Source organism: Hemiscyllium ocellatum, chromosome 7 (assembly GCF_020745735.1).
Source record: "Hemiscyllium ocellatum isolate sHemOce1 chromosome 7, sHemOce1.pat.X.cur, whole genome shotgun sequence".
Taxonomy (NCBI): Eukaryota; Metazoa; Chordata; class Chondrichthyes; order Orectolobiformes; family Hemiscylliidae; genus Hemiscyllium; species Hemiscyllium ocellatum.
This window is the reverse complement of record NC_083407.1, coordinates 94,365,919-94,391,310: the sequence shown is the minus strand read 5'-3', so window position 1 is coordinate 94,391,310 and position 25,392 is coordinate 94,365,919. Positions and strand designations below refer to the sequence as shown.

The following is a 25,392-nucleotide window of genomic DNA, read 5'->3' as shown; positions in this document are numbered from 1 at the left end:
GTTAAGTGGGATTGTGATTGTTGTTGTTGTGAACTTTAATATTTCCAAGAACCTGTCTTGCAACTGTTCAACTCCATCCAGTCCTACTCCAACCTTCAGCCGGAACTCCATTCCACACCCATCCACTCCAACATATCCCATTCCATCCTGTCCTGTTCCACCCTGATCCATTCCATTTCTGTTCTTTCCCCTGCTCTCCCACTAATTCCTTTCCTGTTCCATCCTATCCCATTCCATTGCATTTCTTAAATTTCATTACTGCCTTATGGGTGACAGCTTGATGCAATTGCTAGCACACATTGATCTTGAACTTACAGAGCATGGGATCAAGCCACGCTCCAGGACCTTAAAATATCCTCCAGGTTGGCACTCCCGTCAGGAATTGAAGGTGTAATGGTATGTCAGAGTATTCTTATTTACTCCATTGTATGATACATTGGAAATGGAAGTGGTCTTGGATTAGGAATTGTGCAAAAGCAAATTGGCAATGTGATGGAATTAATGTCCAATTGTAAAAAAGGATTGAACAATCTATAAAACCATCTGGTGACCTACAGCAACGGTCCTGATCCTATCTGGTGTTTCACATTGTACTGGAGGCAGTTGTGAGGTCCAATAGCATTTTGAGTTTTTTTTGGAAGGCATTTTTGATGTAGCTGGTGAGTGCCAAAGTCTAATCACATGAGCTGCCCTCCCCATCACCCACCTACAGAAACCTGCCTTAGTGACTTTAACGATGGTCTCTGTGTCTGAAGATGTGCCCTGTAAGGTAGGATACTCAATGATCAGAAATCACAAATACTGACAGCTGGCTGCCAATATACGATCATGTCCAGGTTTTGGCATGGCAATGGCTTCTGGCAAACACTACATCTTTAGGAGGGAATTTGAGCTGATGAATCTTGTGCTGAACTGAGTCAACCAGGAATAAGCATTGGGGGGAGGGTGGAGTGCGAGGGGAGTTTTTTAGGAATTCAGGTGTGATATTGTTATATCATCTCCTGTTAATTTTGCAGAGATGGAGGAAATGTGGGATGCAAACTGCATATATTATGGTGCAACACAGGATCAATGAGATAAATGGTGAGCATTCTCTTTATCGTGACACAGACTGAATGTTAACTACAGGCCAGGGTACTGAAGAGAACTCCCATCCTCTCCTCTGAGTACTTGGCTGAGAAAGCTTGGTTGATCTGAAGGACAGTGCAGCACCTCCTCAGCCCTGCGGTTGAACCCCAGCCTGTGTTACCTGGCCGCGCCTTTGGGATGCCACATAAATCCATAATCTTTCAATGCTATAACTGAGCCAAGGCGGACTCTTTGTTCATCGATGTGACATCAATTTATAGTGCTTTTCTTCCCTTAACTTTTCCATTTCTTATCTTCTTCATTCACTTCTTAAGTCTCACAAGGTTCCCAGTATCATTTCTTCTCTCACTGGACAAGGGAAATATGTTGTTACTTCTCTTGTATTGAGGGCTGAATTTTACTGTCCAAAACGGGAAGTAGGATTCTGTAGTCGGCTTTGGCGATTCTTTTTAAACTCAGCCAACGTATTTTTAAGTTTGAAAGCATAATGAAAGGCAGTTACACAAACAATCAACAAACCTTTCTCTGCAGCACCGCTCCTATCACAGTATTCAATCCTACCGTCTTTACAGCAGTGACTCATTCACCTTGTATAGTGGTCATTCTTTATCCTTCAACCAAGAGATTGAATATCAAAGTCCGCACCCAACCCCTCCCGTGCAATTTTCCTCTCATCCACCATCAACTATATCACCTCTCCAGGTGGCTGTAAATGTAGTACTGCAAGTAACAGAAGCTTTCACTGATGTTTGTCCCTCATCTACAACACTGGCGTACTGAGGACAATACTGTACTTGTGTTGTTCCTGAGAAGCGATCAGTTTGTTCAACACGAGACAGAATTTCAACCTTGAGCATTTTCTTGTAGAAGAGACTTTGGGACGGGTGCTGCATGCTTTACCTTAACTGACATCTCCCTGAATACATTTAGTCCTGGGTCTTCTTTGGACAGCTATAACGAAAATCTAAATTCCAAAGAAAAAAGAAATTCAAGTTGGCCATTAAACAATTTGCAGCAGTAACATTAGTGACATTGGTAATAATGTGTTAGATGTTCCCTACGAAGTAAAAGCTGGAATTATGAACTAATGGAATGGCAAAATGCAGTAGGAGTCATTCAGCCCATTGAAGCTAGCCCTTTTGAAGAGCAATCCAGTTTGTCCCATCTTCCCCTCACTATTTTCCCATATCCCTGCAGTGTGTTTTTTCTCCTGCAAGTATTTATCCAGTTTTTTTTTAAGGCAATTATTGAATCTTTTTTCCATCACTCTGTCAGACAGTGCAAACAAATCCGAACTATTTGATGTGTACGGTTGGATTTGGCATGTTGCCCCAGGTTGTCAATCACTTTGAATTGGTGCCTTCCAGTTGTTAACCCTTGAGCCAGTGAAAGCAGTTTCTCTTTAAGGACCCAGTTTAAACCTTTCATCATTTTAAACAGCGCAATCAAATTTCCTCTTAGCTTCCTCTGTTCTTAAGAGTTATGAATCTCACTGATAACAAAACTGGGCTCTTGAAAAGCACTTAATTGGTGCCTTAACCAGCCAGGAAGTTGAACATGTGAAAACAAGGGATGGGAAAGATTATTAGATTATTTGATCCATTAAACTCACCAATGCTGCTTGACCCCCCATTTCTGGGCCTAGATTCCCATGTCACAATGGCTGGGTGAGGCAAAAGAAAACTCCGGAAAAGTATTAAGAAATTGCTCTCTGGCTCCTTAAGGAAAGCAAGCAAAGCTCTGAGGGGTACCATGGGGTCACATAAATGGTTCTGATTGTAGTTTCTTCTCTATGAATGGAAATAGCCTGTTTCAACAATTTGTTCAGCTGCTTTTGTTAGACTGTAGAGAATCCATACTCACTGCATTCTTCAGTAATCTGTTCCAGAGGGAAACAACTGTGAAAAGAATCTGAAAAGAATTCCAAATATGTAACCTAGCTCTTTGATATCTATCATAAGTAACTTATCTAAATGGATTGAAACTGATCAGCTTATCATTTAAAACAACCCTTGCCTGCACGTTTTTAAAGCATCTGCAACTGTTGACCTAACCATTAGGATTGAGAGTCCTAAGACTAGGTAGCATCGTTGTGGCCTTCCTCTGAGCCAACTATAGCCTTTGATGTTCTTTGTGACAAATATATACCCAAAACTGGATATGGTCCATCAAATATGCCAAGGCAAAATCTTGTGGAGCTGATGAACAGTGTCCTTATTTTGGGCTTTGTATCTCTAGCTATGATTTGGAGATGCCGGTGTTGGACTAGGGTGTACAAAGTTAAAAATCACACAACACCAGGTTATAGTCCAACAGGTTTATTTGGAAGCATTAGCTTTCGGAGCGCTGCTCCTTCATCAGGTGGTTGTGGAGAATACAATTGTAAGACGCAGAATTTATAGCAAAATTCTGCTATAAATTCTGTGTCTTATCATTGCGTACTCCACAACCACCTGATGAAGGAACAGCGCTCTGAAAGCTAGTGCTTCCAAATAAACATGTTGGACTATAACCTGGTGTTGTGTGATTTTTAACTTTATCCCCAGTTATGTTACTTTAACTTAGGTAAGCAATCATGACAGCTTTGTTGTGTTGGGGCTGCTTCTTAAAGTTGATGTTGAACAATTGTTATCCCATTATCCGAATTGGTTATGAATTCTGGGACCCTCTCTCTTTCCTTCCCTCTCTCTATATAGCAGACTCTTTGCTACCTTTATCCAAATGGTGATTGTTCAGTGTGTAAATCTGCACTGCTTTTGTTTGGGAAGCTTTTGTTGAGCTGCTCCCCCGTTTAATATTATTGTTATTTCAGCATCATTTCAGCAACCTAATTGCGACCTTGATTGCATTTCTCAATGCAAGAGGTACAACAACACAAGAATTAGAAGCAAGAGAACACTATATCACACTGCAAATCTCTTCATCCTCACAGACACACAGATGTCACACATATTACCTGCCTCCACTCTCCTCCAACTCTATGTTCATAGTTGGTCTTGAGCTTCTACTGCGGTTCGCCACTCAATTCCCTTTGATTTCAACAAATATAGAACTGAGATGTTGTGTTCAGTAAAAGTTGGGCTTAAGGTTGACTAAAGTCAGAAGTTCAGGTAAACCTCACAATGTGGTAGAAAAAGGTGAAGATTTAACACCTTGTATCAGTGCATATCAACTCCGACTTTGTCACCAGCATAGCTTTATTTCAAAAGGGAAACACAGGAAACAATGCCTATATGCCACAACATGAATTCTCAACAATTAGGGTTTACCCCCTACATTTGATTTTATTTTCAAATTTAGTTTGCGTTACCATTTTAGGTGATGCATACCAGCTGAAATAATGTTGCATAAAACCTCTGTCTAAAGGCTTTAATTTTTATTTGAGTTAGTTATCGGATTATAGATGTTACTGGCTAGGCAGGCATTTATTGCCCATTCCTGATGTATCTTGGAAAGGTGATGGTGAGCTGCTTCTTGAATTTTTGCAATCCCTGTGTCACAGATAAACTGTTTGGGAGGGAATTTCAGGGTTTTCATTCATTGACAGGGAGGGTACAGAGGTATAGTTCCGAGTCTGGATAGAGTGTGGCTTGGAGGGGAATTTGCAGGAGATAATTTTCCCATGTACTTGGCCCTGTCCTTCCAAGTGGTAGAAGCAATGGATTTGGAAGGAGTTGCTTTGCTGTGTTGTAGTTGCAGAGAGTATACACTGTTACCTTGGTGCATTTGTGATAGAGGGTGTGAATGTTGGATGTGCCAGTCCAGTGGGTTGCTTTGTCCTGGATGGTGTCAAGTTTCTTGAATGGCGCTGGAGCAGCAGTCATCCAGGCAAGTGGAGATCATTTCCCGCTCCACTGCTTGATTTGCATTTGTTTTGTTTACAAAAGCATGGAAAATACAGTGCATTCTTGCTTCATTAAGGTGGGATCAGGTGGCACAATGATGAGCACATTGCATTTTACTTCTGGGATCTGGAATTAAACACAGTGCAGAGCAAGTTAAAGTGACATCCCTCACTCATATTATAGGAAAACCCCACTTCTCACAATTTGGCACAAACTAGCATTCAGTTTCTAACATCACTCATGAAGGCACATGTGGGAAAATGCAGTGAAATGATACTGTTGCCAACAAGAACGAATTTTGAGGATAGAACTAAAACACGTTGGTGGGACAGAGCCTAGGAAACTTCCCTGTGCTTCATGGCTGTAGTGTACCTACCTGGGAGTGCGTGACAATGATGTCAGTTATGAATAACAGAAAACAAAAACCTTCCCCTCCCAATGCTAATATCCATCACTTCAGTGTGGAGTCAGCCCTCACCAGAGGTTAGAAACACAAACTAAAACACAGACACAACTCAGAGTTTGTGTTTCAGGAATCTCTTTTGTCGCATTTGATTTCTTTGGGGTGACTAGGGTCCCATGAGGAAAAGGCTATGGACATTGCCAATTCCTATTGTATCCCAATGGCAACACGCTGACAGATGAAAACCAATGCGCTTGGTTTGAGTTTAAAGTTGGCTAAGGCAGTTAATAGATTCTGCTGCATCTTCATGACACCCTTAGTCCAAGCAGTCATCATTCTGTTTGTCACCCTGTATGAATTATTGTTTCCAAGTCGGCTTTCCTTGTGCAGAATCACATGTGGGTGAGTGTTAGGTTTCCATCAGAATTGGATACGAAATCTGATAAGGCCTAGAGAGTTGTAGAGTCATAGAGATGTACAGTACAGAGAAAAGACCCTTAGGTCCAACTGGTCCATGTCAACCAGATATCCTGAATTAATCTTCGTCCCATTAGCCAGCATTCAGCCGATATCCCTCTAAATCCTTCCTATTGACATACCCACCCAATGTTGTCATTGTACCAGCCTCCATCACCACTTCCTCTGGCAGCTCGTTCCACACACTCACCATCTTCTGCATGAAAATATTGCTCCTTAATCCCTTTTAAATCTTCCCCTCTTACCCTAAACCTGTACCCTCTAGTTCTGGACTCCCCCCACATGGGGGAAAAGACCTTGCCTATTAACTCTATCCATGCCCCTCATGATTTCATAAATCCTCTCAGCCTCTGACGCTCCAGGGAAAACAGCCTCAGCCTATTTGGCCTCTCCCTATTGCTTAAACCCGCCAACCCTGGCAAGATCCTTGTAAATCTTTTCTGAACTGATTCAAGTTAGCAACAGCTTTCCTATAGCAGGGAGACTAGAACTGAATGCAGTATTCCAAACGTGCCCGAACCAAAGTCCTGTACAGTCTCAATGTGACTTCCCAACTCCTGTACTCAATGCATTGACCAACAAAGACAGGTGTGCCGAATGTCTTCTTCATCACCCTGTCTACCTGCGACACCAATTTCTACGAACTATGAACTGCATCTTAAGGTCTCTTCGTTCGGCATGAGTTTGGGAGCATCTCATTGTATCTTTTATGCTTTTGCCAAATAGTGAGGTGGGTTTTGTACCAGGCAGTAGTGAGTTGTCAATTCAGAAAGATTTCAGCTAGTCAACCCCTTATTAACAGCACAACCCTCCTCACTGACGTTCACCTTATTATGTTCCTAAACGCAGTAGGAAAACTAGGTGTTGAGAATGGCTACCTGACAACTTCAGCTCACCACTGACTGTGACCAGTGTTGCTCAGTGCCAAACAACATGTCGGGACACCAATCTAACACCATGCACCAAATCCCTGTGGGGCAAACACACTGAACTTTCATTCAACTGAATGTCGGAATCTGGGTGGGGTGGCATTGTCAGTCGGGGTCCTGGTATGGTCAATGAGGGGCACAAGGCCCACACACAGTCAGGGACTAGGCCACAGTCTGTCATTTACTGGACTGGGAATGGTCAGGGGACATATCCGACTACTGTCCAGGGTGTACAAAGTGGTCCATTCTGTGCCATTAGCAGCAGCAACCAGGGGAAATCACGTGTCGCCAGTCAGGGAGCTGTTAGCACAGTGGTCAGGGGTAAGGAGAGTGCAAGAGGTGCCTGCAGGGTCAACAAAAGATTCACTGCCAAAAGGAGTGGGGAATGGGTGTCAAGTCTGTACGGTCGGTGTGGGATGCAGAGGCACCACTGGAGGTGGGAAAATGGGTGATGGTGGGATGATACTCAAGGTGTAAGGGGTATGCAGAACCACATTGAAGGGCATGGTAGGCTATTAGGATGTGGAAAGGGCTTTGGGGAGGTGAATTATTTGCAATGGCCTCCACAGGAGGAATTTAGAAGAGCATGTTGGACATCATAAAGATGTACCACCAGGATCTGGGGGCGGGGAGAGGGGGGTGGGGGTTGGGGAATGGAAAGGACACTTGGAGGCAAAGTTCAATATAGGAGTTCTCCAATTCATTAGATGGTGGAAACGGGCTGCTGGGGTAGTGCGAGGTAAAAGAGGACATGGATGCTCGGTGAAAGGGTTAGAGTGGGTTGGGTTAACCTGGTGATCATGGACCTAACAATGCCCACCGCGCGATGCTTTCCCTGCCATCCCTGGCCATTCTCTGGATGTGAATTGCAACAGGAAAATGGCTCAGGGAATGCTGGTTGGATGGATGAAATCAAGATCCATGACTGCTGGATGTTAAGTAGGGACAAATACATGAAACATGGGTTTGCAAACTCCAGGTGCATTTTGTTTGCAGCCTTTTCTTTGGAGATGTGCAATTTGTGCCATGTAGGAGGGTGAGCTGGGGGAGGATGCAGAGATGCTTCACTGTGATTTGGACTGAGTAAGCTGAAGCTGTATAATGTGGATAAATATAAGGTTATCCACTTTGGCAGCAAAAACTGGAAGGCAGCCAGCTGACTATCTAAGTGGCATTTACTTGAGTGAGGGTAAAGCGAGGGTGTCCTTGTACATCAGTCACTGAAGATAACCCTGCCCATGCAGCAAGTGGTAAAGATGGGAAATGGTATCTTAGTTTTCATGGTGAGAGGCTTTGAATACAGGAGCAGCGATGTCTTGCTGCAATTGTACAGGGCTTTGGGGAGACCACACTTAGAGTATTATGTACTCTTTTAATCTGAGCAAGGGCATCCTTCCTTGAGAGGGACTGCTATGAAAATTTACTCGACTGATGGCAGCAGTGATGTAAGAGGAGGGGTTGACCCAGTTGAGATTATATTCATTGGAGGTCAGAGGAATTCGGGGTGAGGGATAAAATCTCATTAAAAATTCCAACATTCTAACAGGGTGGATGCAGGAAGGAAGTTCCCAATGGTGGGGAGTCCAGAACCAGGGGTCACAGTCTAAGGAAACAGCGTAAGCCATTTAGGACTGAGATGGGGAGAAATGTCTTCACCTAGAGAGTGGTGAGCTTGTGGAATTCATTATCACAAAAGGCAGTCAAGGCCAGAACTTGACTTGTGATGTCAAGAAAGAGTTGGATGTAGCACTTAGGGCTAAAGGAATGAAAGGACATGGGGGAAAGTGGGAACATTGTATTAAGTTGGATGTGAGACGGCCAGCTGGATTTTCCTGCACCTCGGATGCTGCCTGACTTGCTGTGCTTTTCCATCAACTCTGATCTCCAGCACCTGCTGACCTCACTGTCTCCTATTAAGTTGGATGATCAGCCATGATCATAATGAATAATGGACCAGGCTGGAAGGGCTCCATGACCTACTCCAGCTCCTATATTTTGTGTTTCCATGAGTGAATGTGATGATGAGTCAATTGTTGATCAATGGCAGATTGTTCCAGGCTATTGGTGTGAGTTAACCGAACATTGTCATCTCAAGTGAAGCCAGAGTTGGCAGCGAAAACTTGAAAAGAGGCGAATTTTGTCCTAAAGTGGCCCCATTGTTTCCAAAAGTCTATCACTGCCCACAAAACTAAGTCTGAGATCATCATATGATTTCTGTTGACCAGTGAGGTTGTAGGAAATAACACACATTTCAAATTCACTTAAGTACCATTGACAAATAAACAGACTCATGATATCCTGAGGAAAGTTTTAGATATAATGAGTGTACTATTAACTGAAAATCATCTCCTTGCTTGCAGCAGTCTCATATTGCCATGTGAATTCTGTGTGAATTCTAGAAGCATAAGTGTCTCAGCTGCATAGAAATACCACCATATGTAAGTTCCTCTGCAAGCAATACACTATCCTGATGTGAAACTATGTCAGCAGTCCTTCACTATGTCCTTCACTATGGGTCAAATCCCTTCCTATTAGCATTTCAAAGCATCCTGCATCCCAAAATCTTCAGAGGTTCAAGAAAGCAGTTCATCACCACATCCTTCAGGGTAATTAGGCATGGGCAGTAAATGCTGACAGACTGGGCAATGCCCACATCCTGTGAATGGATTAAATTAGTCGAGTGTGTGGTGCTGGAAAAGCACAGCAGGTCAGGCATCATCCGAGGAGCAGTCCTCACTTTCCCCTCATGAATTAAATTAGTTGTGTATCAAGGACAACATCGGTGTCTTTGAATTAATGGATGTGGTATTTTGATTATTATGCATAATGATTGCAACAGACACTACTGTACATGAGAAATTGGATTTGTTTAATGGTTTCAAGATAGATTGTGGTAGTTTCCCAACAATACCTTCAGGCTCCATACTGCACATACCAAACTCACCCCAGTGCCTGCATAGGGACTGCTGTGAGTTCTTGTATTAGCAGCGGACTTGAATAAGGACTGTCAATGAAATATGTCAGATCATCTTTCTTTGATTTGGAGAGTGGTTTCTTTGTTTAGGAATAATATTACTGTTACCTGTATTTTAACTAAGGGATTGGGAGGTCCCATAATGCTGAACAGCATTGCATCAGGCTCTCTATCACTTTCATTGTGAAAGGAATATATTTCATCATCAATATCGAAGACGTTGCTTGAAGCTGTTTGTTCTGCAACTTTATTGCTTATGGAAAGACTCAATCATCTAAAGTTAGCTCAGATCCATGAGATGAGAGCCAGTCTTTACACAATGTCGTCCACATCTGCAGGAACTTCTGCTGACTTCCAACTCTATTCTGTTTGGTTTGTTCATTGTTTCAAAAGGAAAAAAAACTGCATAAAATTCCAAAGGCATTGGCCAGAATCTTCAGGGGGTCGGAGAGGTGGCTGGCCTGCAGGTAGGCAGGCAATGTAATTAGTTGGTATGGCAACATTACCAAAACCTTCCCGCCTCTACCTCAATTAAGTGTTGGACAGGAAGATGCAAGCTCGATTATCCCACAGCACTGACAATTGGGATCCTTAAGTGGTCAATTAACGGTACAGTTGAGACTAGTCTTCAAATACTGTAGGGCAATCGAGGGCTGGATTAGGAAAGTGGAGTTGAAATTCAAGACCAGACATGGTCATATTGAACGATGGGGCAACCGTTTGCCTTACTCCTGCTCCTAGTTGAGTGTGAGGATTGCAGAATTGCAGATGCTAGAGATCAGAGTCGAGAGTATGGTGTTGGAAGGGTCACATCAGGTCAGACAGCATCTGAGGAGCAGGAGAATCGACGTTTTGGGCATAAGCCCTTCATCAGGAATGAGACTTGTGGACCATGGCGACTGAGAGATAAATGGAGGAGGGTGGGGCTGGGGGAAAGGTAGCTGGAAATGTGATAGGTAGATAAAGTTGAGGGATCTCCTGCTCCTAGATGTATGTTGATATGTAACTGGCTGTGTATTTGGCCGTTTAGCTGCTTCTTTTGTCCTAGCTCTCTGTGTTGATTCTCTCCCGTGATTTTCCATTTACTCGTAACGAGGTGTTCTTGTGGTGCAATGAAAATGATGTATCTTTCATCAGGAACTTTGAAACCCTATGGCTTTGACAAGAGGTGACAACAGACTATGTTTGTCCAACTCACCGATGCGGAGTTGAGGTCATTTTTAGAACATCTGTAACCTTTCTAATTTGTCACTTCCATAATGAATTTCATGAACCAGCACTCTCCGATATTCACCAGCATGTTGTGCTTGACAGACTGTCTGTGACAAAGACTGTTGAAATACCAGTGAGTTAGCAGGAGCAGCAGCTGAATGCTAATTCACGTTGCTTTTTTCTTGGTCTAATTTCAGCTAAATGGGGAGAGAGAGAGAAAGAGAGAGGAGAGAGAGAGATTGTGTTGGGTTTGATAACACAAATCTTTTACTGAGTTAAGTTTTTAATCTATGGAAATGGTTGCCTTTCTGGCTTTTATCTTTGGTAGTTAGTCCCATAGCTCATCTTCACTAATTGAAGCAAAATCTGTGTAATATGCTGCAAAACTAATAGATACTGGCACACTTCCTATTGTCTTACTTCAGATATCACACACTGTCCGTTGCAAATTAACCCTCTTTATATTTAACATCTCTGAATCTTTCAAATGCATGCACAATCCTCCTCCAGTCCATTTTTTTACAAAGATTGGTGGATTGTGGATAGTGAGGAGGGCTGTTGTCAGCTGCAAAGGGACTTAGATATGATGCAGAGCTGGGTTGAGGAGTGACAGGTGGAGTTCAACCCTGTCAAGTATGATGTTGTCCATTTTGGAAGGACAAATAAGAATGCGGAATACAGGGTTAACGGTAGGGTTCTTAGTAAGGTAGCAGAGGGATCTTGGGATCTATGTTCATGGATCTTTGAAGATTGCCACTCAGGTGGATAGAGCTTGTAAGAAGGCCTATGGTGTATTAGCATTCATTAGCAGAGGGATTGAATTCAAGAGTCCTGAGGTGATGTTGCAGCTGTATAGGACCTTGGTAAGGCCACATTTGGAGTAGTGTATGCAGTTCTGGTTGCCTCATTTTAGGAAAGATGTGGAAGCTTTGGAGAGGGTGCAAAGGAGATTTACCAGGATGTTGCCTGGAATGGGGAATAGGTCATATGAGGATAGGTTGAGAGTGCTAGGCCTTTTCTCATTGGAACGGCGAAGGATGAGGGGTGACTTGATAGAGGTTTATAAGATGATCTAGGAAATAGATAGAGTAGACAGTCAGAGACTTTTTCCCTGGATACAACAGAGTGTTACAAGGGGACATAAATTTAAGGTGAAGGGTGGAAGGTGTGGGGGGATGTCAGGGGTAGGTTCTTTACCCAGAGAGTGGTGGGGGCATGGAATGCGCTGACTGTGGGAGTGGCAGAGTCAGAATCATTGGTGACCTTTAAGCGGCAATTGGATAGGTACATGGATAGGTGCTTAAGCTAGGAGAAATGTTCGGCACAACATCGTGGGCTGAAGGGCCTGTTCTGTGCTGTATTATTCTATGTTCTATGTTCTATGATGCTCTGTCTTAGACTGGCCTTGCCTGGTTTGCTTGTTGGTTTTCAAATGGTCAGAACATCTCATGTTTTGGTTTTTGCTCCTGCCCTCATCGGATCTCTTATCTCTGGTGTTCTCCCTATATCCATCCTTGGCATCCTCCTCCTCCCTAATTCATTTTGTTCCTTGGCTCCATTATCTACAGACCTGGGACATGTACACTGACATGTGTGCAGTCAGATGGCATGTCCGTGATCCTAATATTGGCTGAGCAAAACCAACCCCCTTGTCAACATTGCGGACACCAAAGACATGGGGAGGAATTTTATTTCTAAAGGAATGGATGATTTTGGGTTGGATGGGGTTTAAAGTCAGAAATGTCTATCTTCTGACACCCTGATATGCAGCATGGTGACTAAGTAGTTTACGCAGTTGCCTCATGGCGCCAGGGACCTGGATTCGATTCCACCTTGGGTGTTTGTGTGGAGTTTGCACATTCGCCCTGTGTCTGTATGGGTTTCCTCCGGTTTTGTCCCACAGTCCAAAGCTGTTCAGGTAGGTGGATTGGCCATGTGGAGAAATGTGAGGTTACAAGGGGAGGGGGTGGTTCTGGGTGGGATGATCTTCGGTGGGTCAGTATGGACTCGATGGGCAGAATGACCTGCTTCCACACTGTAGGGATTCTATGATTCCATACACCTCCATCCTGATCAATGCCAACTCCAATGGTGGCTGGAAAAAAGGTTTGGAAACCCCATTCAGGCAGGTGGATCGGAGATTTAAATAATACAGGCCATGTGACCATTCTGGTTTTAAACGGGTATTGGCTTGGTTTCCTAAGCGTCATGAAGATGAGGATTCAGGTGGTAAGTGCCTTCACTTTGAACTCTGGGGTTAGGCTCTGTGGTTCACTGGCACCACCCCTTGCAGTGACATTCCATACCAGGTCACAGGTCACAGCACGTGGCCACTGCCATACCCTGCCCACAACAAGAGGTCCCAGTCTCTCCGCAGTGCAACCAGGCACTGGCTTTTCCACTGTGATCGACAACCCAATGATGCAACTGCTCCCCACCCAGCCTTCCCCTCCCAGTGGCACCTCCAACTAGTCTCTCACCATGCATTTACCAAATGTCATTAGGCAACAGTGAACAGCTCCTTGCTCCTGCTAGAGACCCAGCCGGGAGAGAGTTGACTGAGTGCACGAGATGGGGAATAATTGCACACGGGAGAGTAAGTGTGTGCACTTGAGTGTGTGTGCATATCTGAGCTGAGTATCTGGCAAACAGTAGTGTTACTATTTTTATTGCATTTTGTGTTAGGAGTGGAGCTAGATAGAAACAGCTAAGACCTAAATTATCAGCGATATGATGAGGAGTGGGCTGAGGATGAGTTAGGCAGTTGCTTTTAATTAACTCCACCATTATGTTTACATCTGGTCACATTTATTCTGAGCTGGCCTGGGTATAATTTACATGAATCCTTGGATGTGTGTGTGTGTTCAGCTCACTCCCTCGTCTCAGGGTATATGCACTACACACATGTACTGTTTCAGAATCTTTCTCTCACTGATGCACACTCATACTCAATCTCTTACACGTTGTCATGTCCACACACACTCACTCTCACATTTACTCATGTGTACACACACTCATTCTCTCACTTGTGTATCCACACACACACTCTCTCACATGCACACATGCATGCACACACATCAAATTCAGCTCCATCAGCAGTCAACAATACTCAGTGTTCTCAGCTGAGATAAGAGATGTTTTGTTATGTTGAAGGGGATATATGAACATATTATTGGTAGATGGTAGAAATGGCCTCAACATCTTGGGTTTGGGAAACGGACTGGGCAAAAGACAGGCAGAGATTCCACTCTCTCTATTCAGTGGCTATAGGTAACCAATGTAAGGCACTGAGAAATGGCCTTCAACCACTCAGCACTGAAGCTCACACAAGAAATAGAGATCAGCCAGTGCTCATGGAACTAGTGCTCAGCAGGTTCAGTATTTTGGGAGAGTGTTGGAATTAAAACAGCCAGACAAAATTGTGCCGTTGTCCAAAGTGACTCATTTTATTTAGAGATCCATTACAAGCATGTTTAACTGTTCACTGATTCAGTCTATCACCTACACTAAGAGGTATTGTTAATTCTTTACGTGATTAAACAACTTTTGGCATTACACAATTTTCGTCAGCCTCGCTTGTGTTACATTGCTTTCCAAATTAGTGCTGTTCATCAGTACCTGGAGCTGAAACCCTGTGCATTATGCAGCGTAATGGGCTTCTTCACATCTACACAGAGGTGAAGGTTAGTTTGCAAAACGGTGTGCTTGCCTGGAACTGCTTATTACTTCTGCAGTGTCTAATAGGCAGTACCCTGCTCTGAGATTTGCTTCCAGTGCCCTGTGAAGGAAAAGAGGGTGAATGAATTGAAATAATGTTTAGTACATTTTAACCAAAAACAAATCTACTGATATGCATTTTGAAGGACCTTTCTCTGGGAACCTAATGATTCACTGCTCTGCAGTTGAAACAAAAGCATTTTCTAACATATACACTTATGTGACAGAAGGCTTATTTGAGGTCGTCGTTTATTTACAAAAATGGAATTTAAAACAGGCATGACCACTCACTTCCATAGTTGCAGGATTCTCTGGAAACGCCACATTTGATGGTTATTGATGGGCCATGATGAACTGCTCTAACTATCAGGGGAGCTTTATATCTACTGCCTTTTCACTCAGAGACAAGGGTGCTATAAACTGAGACAAGCTGAACTCTTATCAGGTTTTCTACATTTTGTAAGATATCCCTGATCCCTGCACTCTAAAGTACACAGAAAAAGAATTTTACCAAATCAGATCTTCTCTCATACATTTTACATCTTTGACTTGGTTCTTTTCTGAGCATGATGTTTACATAACCTCAGGCAATCAATAGCTATACAGTATTCCACCACCTTTATCCTTGTAACTCCCCTTCCAGCTATTCACAGTTCTTTACCAAATAATTTTACTTGATTTAGTGATCTACCTGGATCCTCATTTCTCATAGTCACTGTTTTATTGTGTGCAAGTATCCTTTCTGAGTCTCGCAAGAATCTTGCTCACTTTATATTCAAGTCTTATTGCTTGTTCTTCTCGCTCCGACTCCTAAACTGTTATTGCCTGTCCTGTCCTCGGCATTGCTGCAATGCTCCAGTGAATCACACTGCAAACTAGAGGAACAACATCTCATCTTTAGACTAGGGCACTTTACAACTTTCTGGACTTAAATATTGAGTTCAGCACCTTCAGATTGTGAACCCCCTTCCTTCCTTTTCTTTTAGCTTGTTACGGTTTTCTATCACCATGTCCTCTCTCCCTTTTTGCCACTCCAACGCGATGCCTGTTCTTTCAAGTCTGGCAGTTAGACACATCATTGTTCTGCCATTCTCACATTCCAATGACTTAATCTGAACTATCAACATCTTTTCTGTCCAGCACCGTGCCCCTATGCCGCTCCCCGTAACCCCCTACCAATGATAGCATAAATGCTGCCCCCTCCACATTTTATGTCAGCTCTGATGAAGAGTCATCTAGATTTGAAACATTAGCTTGTTGTCTCTCCCTGGATGCTGCCTGATCCGCTGTAATCTCCAGCATGTTTTTGTTTTCGTACAGATTCTAGCCTCTGCCATAATTTGCTCCTGCTGTTGATGTGGCTTGGGCTTTTAGAAACAAGTTTTGTGTCTCCCCTTTGTCTTTCACCTCCATCACCTCCCCAGCCTCCTCCACATTATCATTTTGAGGAGAAACTCCAACAATCCAATCAATTTCAAATAGCTTTATCAATAATCTTTGAGATGCATTTTATTGCTGCCCTTATCTCCTCGGCCTTCTTCCTGTTGCTCTCTTTCTCTTTGTTTGCTTCTTTTATTGTTGCAGGTTGGTCCACCAAGTTTGGTTTGTTAGTTATTAACTCCCCAGATAGTTCTGTGTTCTCACAGAGTCACAAATACTGCAGTGCATTTGGTCCATTATATCTGCACCCTGCTCTCTGGTGCCAAATTCACGTCAAACTCCTTCCTGCCTCTTAACCCCACCCTGCACAACGTTTCTATTTCAACAGTCATCAAATGTGCTCCCAAATGCTTCAACTGAACCTGCCATCACCATTCTTACAGGCACTGCACTCCATACCCAGGCAACTCACTCTGTGAAAAGCTTTCTCCTCACTTTGCATTTGCTTCTTTTGCAATACCCTTTAAAACCGTGCTTTTTGGTCCACTATTCTTTGATGAGGAGGACTAGATGTCCCCTATCCACCATATCCAGATTGCTCTTAATTTTGAAAGCGTCAATCAAATGACCCCTCAGCCTTCTCTTCTCCAAGTGAAAACAGTTCCAACTTCTCTAGTCTGTTTTCGTAGCTGAAGCTTTTCATTCCTGGAACCATTCTTGTTTGTCACTTCTGCATTCTTTCCAATGGTTTCACATCCTTCCTAAAGTATGGCACCCAGAACTGTAACGCAGTACTTCAGCTGATATCTAACCAGTATCTAATACAGCTCCTGCGTAGCCTTGCTACTCTTGTACTCCACGCCTCTATTAATGAAGCCTAAACAGCTCTCGTTACCTGTCCTGCCCCTTTTATGACTTTTGCACATAAACAGCCAGGTCTATCTGCTTCTGCATACACTTTGGTATTGTAACCTTTATTTTGTTTTGTCTCTCAACATATTTGTACCAAAATGTATCACCTCACATGTCTCTGAATTAAACTTCATCAACCACTTAGCTCTCCACCAACTTGTGAATTTTTTTTGACTCTGCCTTCCTCACGGTTTACAATTCTATTAGGGTTTTGTATTATCTGCAAACTTTAAAATTGTCCCTTCCACACCAAGATCCGTAAGGGTTTCAGTATTGACCCATGAGGAATTCCACTACATCAACCTTGGAAAAAGCTTTCTGCCTGAAGAGTATCCTTTACCCATTATCATGTCTTCATCTTCCAGGCTGATCCTCTTTGGGTTTTCCTTCTAGTCCTGTCAAGCACTTGATTGCTCCGCTAATCAGGATCTCGATTCCCAAGATAAGAGCTGCTACTCATCCCCTTTCACAATGTGCCCCACCACACCACCGCCTTTAACTGGTCAGCCATGCCATCTTCTCCATTCCAAGCTGTTACTGTCCCATTAATTCCAGTCAAAGCCATGTAAATTCAACCCCAAGGAATTTACATAAAGAATCCAACTGAGAAATTCAGTCCCGACCATGATTGTAAAGGGGTAGAGTTATTAATCTAGGATGTATTACTATGCCATTGTGCAAAGTCATCTTCCTTTGTCCATAGTGCACTGTAGCTCTGCCAAATAAAGGTCCATCACAAGTAAAATATTTTTGACATGACAGTTTAGTTCAGTGTTTTATTCACCATGTGAAATCAATAAGTATTGAGTGTTCTGTTGCACGATGAACAGCAAAGAAAAATTAACTGGCTATGATGACAACTCTATCTATCCACATTTTCATTCAAGGCACTTGTCCTTATTTCAGACATTTCTTATTCATGGTAATCCAGACTAGGAATCAAGTAGGGAAGTTCCTGAACATAACTGCATGGCATAGCCAACACCTGTTCCTCTGTACTGCATCAGTCTAGTCTCGTATCAGTAGAAATGGTGAAATAGATGTCAATAGATATGTGTACAGAATGTGACTCCATCACAAGTTAACATCAAAATCTGATGTACTGAATAGCAGTGATCTGATGAGATGCTTAGGGCTTCGAAGGGAGTTTGTATTGATTCGGTTGGTTGTGCTTTGTCAGGTACAATGAGACATTTTGTCTTGGAGTTTGATCAAACAAATTACCAGAAACTTGACTAAAGTCACTGTAGATCGCTCGCGAGACAAGCCCACTTCTTCTGCTAGCTGTCTGTCTCATTTGTTAGTGAATACATGTTTTGTAGTATAGAGAAGTACATGCTGGCTACACCATGCGCCAATGCCGATGGACTTCCCTGCCTTGATACGTCACACGGTTTAACACCAAATCAAGATCAAAAGCTGCTCATTGAATAGCCTAACCTCACTTATAGCTAAGATGTGATGCAGAATTAACTTTTCTTTGTATAATATGCCAATTTCATACAGGTAGAGTGGAGGGATTCACTTTAAGTCTGGATTAAGAAATATGTGACTCTAGTACAAGTCCCTTGAGAGACAATATGAATAAGGAGAGTCAGTGCTGTGGCAAGTTAATTTTGTGCTGTTGGTTGTTACTCTAGGCTTTCACCTCTGCATTCCAATGATGAATCTAAAGCAAAATGGTGGGATTAAGTTGTCTCCTGCCTTTGCCAGTTGTGAGAAACTGCATATTATCAAGCTATTGCTGCAGACCCATCGAATAATTGTGCCCACAACCAGGCCTAAATTGGCACCAACTTGGCAATGTGACTCAGGCTTGCTCAGTGATGCAGAAAAGAGTTGGCAGAATGATCTCATACCAAGCTTAGTCCCTTTGTCTACCATTTCAAATCATTCTCCAATTCTTTCCAATTCCTTAACCATAATAAATAAAAATGCATTAGAGGCGATGACTGGCAAACAGTAAAGACTGAATTGGAACAATAGGATCTGTGAGTCTCTGTAGAAGCAGAAGGCTGTGTACTTGATATCATAAATTCCAGTCACCTCACAACCATTTAGAGAGTGCTTCAACTACTAAGGAGTTGCAGATTTTCACAAAATACTGAAGCCACTCCAATCGGGTCTTTCTTTTAACAAATATAGCCTAGCAAGCAAGTAGAGGCACTAAGCAGACTGACAGTTGTATTAATATTAATCATTTGGTTAATATTGTTAAAAAGGATGAAGAATGCCAATGTTGGGAATTTAAATCTTGGTTCAGCATTCAATGATGTTGGTTTGGGTCAGTGGTAGCACTCTCCCCTCACTATTCCAATCCCCATCAATGACTTCAGAGCTTAATCTAGGCAGACAATCCTGTGCAGAGTGAAAGGACTGTTTCAGTGCTGAATGTACCATACTTTAAGTAGAATGGCCGGATGAACATTGCGGATCTCTGACACTGTTTGAAGAAAAGTTGGCTTGACTAAAGTTTTATCTCTAGTCCACATTAACAGGAGTAGGTTGATTAGTTTTTCAGTTCATCATTGTTTACATGTAACAAGATAACTTATGGATTTGCACTCATTAATCATTCAAATGACATGCAACATTTTAAGGTGGTTTTGCAAAATTATAAGTTAAAGTTCTTTCTTTCCACCCCATGACATGAACTCCCAGATATGGTGCAAATAAAGCTAAGGTCATCATAGTCTTACCAGACCACAGGGCAACTCTCTCATGATTGAGAGGGAGAGATGACTGGTGGTGGCTTAACCTGAGGGCAGCTATACCTCAGGTGAAAGGCTGAGAAAGAGAATCCTTCATAACAGCCTCAACTGGAGTGGGGAATTGAACTCATACTGTGGTGGTACCCTGTATCATAAATCACTTGTCCAGCCAACTGAGCTAACTGACACCCAATGCTTCCAGACCTGGTACAGCATAAGGTTAAACCCCAAATCAAGATCAAAAGCTGCTCATCGAAAAGCCCACCCTCCCTTGTAGCAAAACTGTGATGTAGAATTAACTTTTCTTTGCATAAAATGTCAGTTCTTACAGGTAGAGTGTCGGGATAAATAGGGCATTGCCAAGCTGATGGATTGTGATTGGCAGAGTGCTGCAACAATCAGTGTTGCATCCTCAACTATTTACAATCTACCTTTGTGACGTAGACAAAGAAACAGGGAGTAATGCGTCTTAGTCTGGTGACGATACAAAGCCAGGCGGAATGTTTGGCTGAGATGGATGATACAAAGAGACTTCAAGGAACAAAAAGGAAATGGGACCAGAGTAGGCATTCCACCACTTGATCAAGCTCCACCATTTGGCAAGATTATGACGGGTTGCTCTGCAGATGAAGTAAGAGGGCAGCATGGTGGCAGATGGAGTATAATACGAAGTCTGAGGTATTCCATTTGGTGTTAAGAGTAAAGAAGCAGAATCTTTTTAAAATAGGAGTAAAAACTTGTGGACCTTGATGTTCAGAGAAATGCATGTGCAGTTACATAAGGATCAAAAAAGTTTGGTAAAGCAAGCAATCAGGATAGCAATGGCATATTGGCCTTTATTGTAAAAGCATTAGGAGTACACGAATAAAGAAGTCATGCTATACATATGTTGGGGAGAATCTGCTATCGGGGTACCTACATTGGGGCTAGGGAGGGGAGCACCATTATTAAAGCAGACACTGTCAGATACCAGCTAAAACACAGCCATGTAAAGTAAACCCAGCCACTGCAGGACTGTCTGCCTGGGGCCACATTCCTGGGGGATTAGAACATGTCCGCCAGTTTCAGATCATCCTATTACACTCTCATTGTTAATAAAGGAAACCGGTAACTATCGGATAGTGTAAATCGCACCGATACCACACTTGATTGATAAAGTACTTGCTAATGCCTCCGCTGACGTCAAACTCATTCGGGTCCTATGTTAAATGATAATATCTGTATATTCAACTATGGAGAACTATTGTGAACGCCCAGACAGCCAGACGCATGGCAATGAGGAATCCCTTCCAACAATAAACTTTTAATTTACAAGATCGGAAACTGCCGAACCCAGGATGTCTACCCATTGTTCGGCACAGCAGGAGTGGGACAGGTATCTCTGGGCAGCCAATAGAGACACTAATCCCTTCACAGACAGGTGAACCGACCAATGAAAGAGCTGAACAAGGGGAACCTGACCGGGAACTCGAAGAAGCGCGAAGTATAACTGCACCAGATCCGAAGGGAGAGACAGAACGCCTTCTCCAACGAATTTGCATGCTTTTGAATTCGTTGTATAGTGTACCAGTTTTGATTCTGTAATAAACGGTGTTTTTGCTCCAAACTCTAGCCGGTTTGATCTCTCCTTCCAACGAACACGTAGAGACGAGACCATTCGGTTTCCGTCTCAACAGATGGTGAGCCTGAACGTGGGAAGGGAAAGAGACGACCGCAACTTGGCCACGTTGGCGGACCGGAGGGCAGACAAACTTTCGGCCGAACTTTTAAAAGGTGAGGAAGCGCCTGTTAAAGCAAAGACTTCCAGTAGGTAAATTTTTCCAGTTAGTCAGTCTTTGTCTGCTCCCTGATCCTCACCAACACAAACAGTACTTTTAAATCAGTTTGGCAGCAACGTTGCAGAGTCCATACTGGTAAGCTATTTTCTCACTTCTTCACTAATACCTGCCTGTTATCGCGGTACTGAAGTGACTAATTGATCCATGGCTAGCCTTAAGTTAATGCGCGTTTTTTGAGTCGAGTTACTGCGTGGATTTCGGATCCTGGACGCGGTTTTTTGAGTTAAGTTAATGCGTGGATTTCGGATCCTGGACGCAGCTTTTTGAGTTTGAGTTTTACGCGTGGATTTCGGATTCTGGACGCGGTTTTTTGAGTTTGAGTTTTACGCGTGGATTTCGGATCCTGGACGCGGTTTTTTGAGTTAAGTTAATGCGTGGATTTCGGATCCTGGACGCAGCTTTTTGAGTTTGAGTTTTACGCGTGGATTTCGGATCCTGGACGCGGTTTTTTGAGTTAAGTTAATGCGTGGATTTTGGATCCTGGACGCAGCTTTTTGAGTTTGAGTATTACGCGTGGATTTCGGATCCTGGACGCGGTTTTTTGAGTTAAGTTAATGCGTGGATTTCAGATCCTGGACGCAGCTTTTTGAGTTTGAGTTTTACGCGTGGATTTCGGATCCTGGACGCGGTTTTTTGAGTTAAGTTAATGCGTGGATTTCGGATCCTGGACGCAGCTTTTTGAGTTTGAGTTTTACGCGTGGATTTCGGATCCTGGACGCGATTTTTTGAGTTAAGTTAATGCGTGGATTTCAGATCCTGGACGCAGCTTTTTGAGTTTGAGTTTTACGTGTGGATTTCGGATCCTGGACGCGGTTTTTTGAGTTAAGTTAATGCGTGGATTTCGGATCCTGGACGCAGCTTTTTGAGTTTGAGTTTTACGCGTGGATTTCGGATCCTGGACGCGGTTTTTTGAGTTAAGTTAATGCGTGGATTTCGGATCCTGGACGCAGCTTTTTGAGTTTGAGTTTTACGCGTGGATTTCGGATCCTGGACGCGATTTTTTGAGTTAAGTTAATGCGTGGATTTCGGATCCTGGTCGCAGCTTTTTGAGTTTGAGTTTTACGCGTGGATTTCGGATCCTGGACGCGGTTTTTTGAGTTAAGTTAATGCGTGGATTTCGGATCCTGGACGCAGCTTTTTGAGTTTGAGTTTTACGCGTGGATTTCGGATCCTGGACGCGGTTTTTTGAGTTAAGTTAATGCGTGGATTTCGGATCCTGGACGCAGCTTTTTGAGTTTGAGTTTTACGCGTGGATTTCGGATCCTGGACGCGGTTTTTTGAGTTAAGTTAATGCGTGGATTTCGGATCCTGGACGCAGCTTTTTGAGTTTGAGTTTTACGCGTGGATTTCGGATCCTGGACGCGGTTTTTTGAGTTAAGTTAATGCGTGGATTTCGGATCCTGGACGCAGCTTTTTCAGTTTGAGTTTTACGCGTGGATTTCGGATCCTGGACGCGGTTTTTTCAGTAAAGTTCATGCGTGGATTTCGGATCCTGGACGCAGCTTTCTGAGTTAAGGTAAAAGCGTGGCTTACGGAGCCTGGACGCTTAGTGAAATTAATTAAGACAGCGCTGACCGCACTTGACTGATTGGATCCTTTCTCTTTTTATTAAGCACTTTAACTCCGACAACTATCGATAGACACACTCGCTGCTAGCATTCTAAGGGGACAGAGGGCGGATCTCATCTCCTGGATAGGGTTTACCTGCACAGGCGTTTGCCTTAGACCGGTTGTTAAGAGCAGAAATCTGCCACGCGAAGTCAGGCTTTTGAAAAACGCACTGGGTTTAAAGCAGTACCCACCAGGTGAGATCCGTCATGGGGGACTTGAACTTTGGACCACCAAAAATGACCCAATTTCGACCATTACGCCCCGGAGTGCCCTGGTGGCACCTCACGGTCGGCACAGACGTAACTTGGCATGCCCAATTATTACTGGACAGTGTAACAGTGCACAAGACAGCACTGGAATAAGTGTTTAACCAAGCGCCCGCCCAAAAGGACCTGATATTGACGAGACTAAAACAGACCTTCACAGATACGGCGCTAATGACCAAAATTTTAAACGGCCTCCTACTCTCGCCGCACTATTCAGTGCGGCAAACAATAGCCCTAGGGAAACCCCCTACTGATTGGGCACCACCGACCGCCGAAAATTCCCCGGGGTGGAAAACGAAACTGTTAATCACATTCATCCCACAGTGGCAAGCGGGCCACTGTACCTCCACCACAGCCCCAGTCATCTCGGACGCCCCTGCCCGAGAGTTGCACCACCTCACTGCCACCGTTTCCATTCCACCTGATGCACACGCCAGTGAACACACCCCACTCCCGAGCACCCCGGCACCTCAGCCCCTTACGGGAAAGGTGCTGGACGAAATTCGTACACAAATTAGAGAGAATAACACCGCCAAAGAGGCTCAGCGGAAACTCCGTTACCTCGACAATACCCTCAAGCTGTGGCGGAACAAAGACTGGTTCCCTGAGGATCACCAGCCCTTTTTCACACCAGCAAATTTTGAACGCTTCCAGGCCAATATACACACCTTGAAGGAGAGAAAAGATAAGACTAAGAAAACTCTTTTTACTCTGTCAAAGCCTCCTGCTACAGCAGATGACGAATCTGTCTACCTCCGGGAGCTCTTAGTAAGGTTTCTGGCCCATTTGCCTGCCCCGCCAACTGAGACGCCTCCTAAGAACGAACACGACCCCCTCCCGGAGCATGAGCCTGAGTGGGTTCCCAACCAGGCCCCACTTTACCCCCTTCCCCCTACCCTTCACACGCCCACTACCCTACACCCTGCCCCAACTGAACTGCTCAAACCCAGTCCCCCGCCCCCTTACACTCTCCCCCAATCAGGCCCATCTACTTCCCCTGTATCCCCCACGGTCCCGACCACAGCACACAATGCGCCACTTGCCCCGAATACACCATCTTACGTAGGGCCGACCCTACAAGCCCCTGTAGTCAAGCTCGTGGACGGCAACATTGCCTATGAGGACCCGGCCGCTGATCGTAGGACACAGCGGCTGGAAAATGTCCTCAATAGCCATGGGAAAAAATTAAACTTCCTGACCCGATTGGTTGCCGCCGGCATGGAAGCTGATACGGGGCTCCTGCAACCAACCGATGACCTGTGCGATCTCGGCCAGTCCGAGACCTTACCACACAAATGGGAAGTCCAACAGATCAAAGTACAGGGGGACGAACACACCCCTGTCTTAGAGCGGGAGATCCTCCCAACGCCAAAGCCACCTCTCCAGGGGAGACATGACCGCCTTACTGTCATGAGAAAGCACTCCATCAGGGCCGACCCGGTAACCCATACGATTCCCAAGCCCCAAGGGAGGGACTTTCCCCTAGCACCAGACAATAACACTCTCATTATCCGCGGAACACACCTCCAGGGCAAGCTTGTGAAAGGTGGGGGTAAGCTCACCGCCCCACCTGACCATGCCGTCTCAGATGATGAGGATGAGGCCCTGGGGTATTTGGGACCTCACTCCTACACACCCATCCCGCGAGCCCACTACAGCCCCTTACACGACACCGCGGACACCACCCCGCTTCTCCAGGCGCCTCTCCTCGCCACTAGTGTGGGTGTCGACAAATATGTGCCCTGGTCACGAACAGATCTGGATGCCCTAGTCAGAAAACTCCCACCAATTGCTAACGGCGCGTCTGCCTGGATAGCTACTTTTGAAAGGGAAACCTGCCATGAAAAATTGGCCCTAGCTGACTTTAGAACAATCATGGTGCGCGTTCGGGCCGAAGAGGCAGAAAGGCTGGCTAGGTGCTCCCGATCCGATGAGACCGCCCCTTTCGACCTATACCGAAACATAGTCTGGCGCTCCCTCCGAGATAGCTTCCCCACCACTTTTTCCCTCGATGCATTGGGAACTCTC

At 44.2% G+C, this 25,392-nt stretch overlaps 1 protein-coding gene across 1 annotated transcript in view; it reads right to left on the bottom strand.

Moving 5' to 3' along the window:
* Nucleotides 1–14,445: 14,445 nt before the first annotated feature.
* Nucleotides 14,446–25,392, bottom strand: part of s100b (S100 calcium binding protein, beta (neural)) — a 28,527-nt gene continuing 17,580 nt past the window's right edge. Inside the window, exon 3 of the mRNA XM_060828060.1 lies at nt 14,446–14,707. The gene's annotated coding sequence lies outside the window, so the exon portion shown is untranslated. The remainder of the gene's footprint in view (nt 14,708–25,392) is intronic.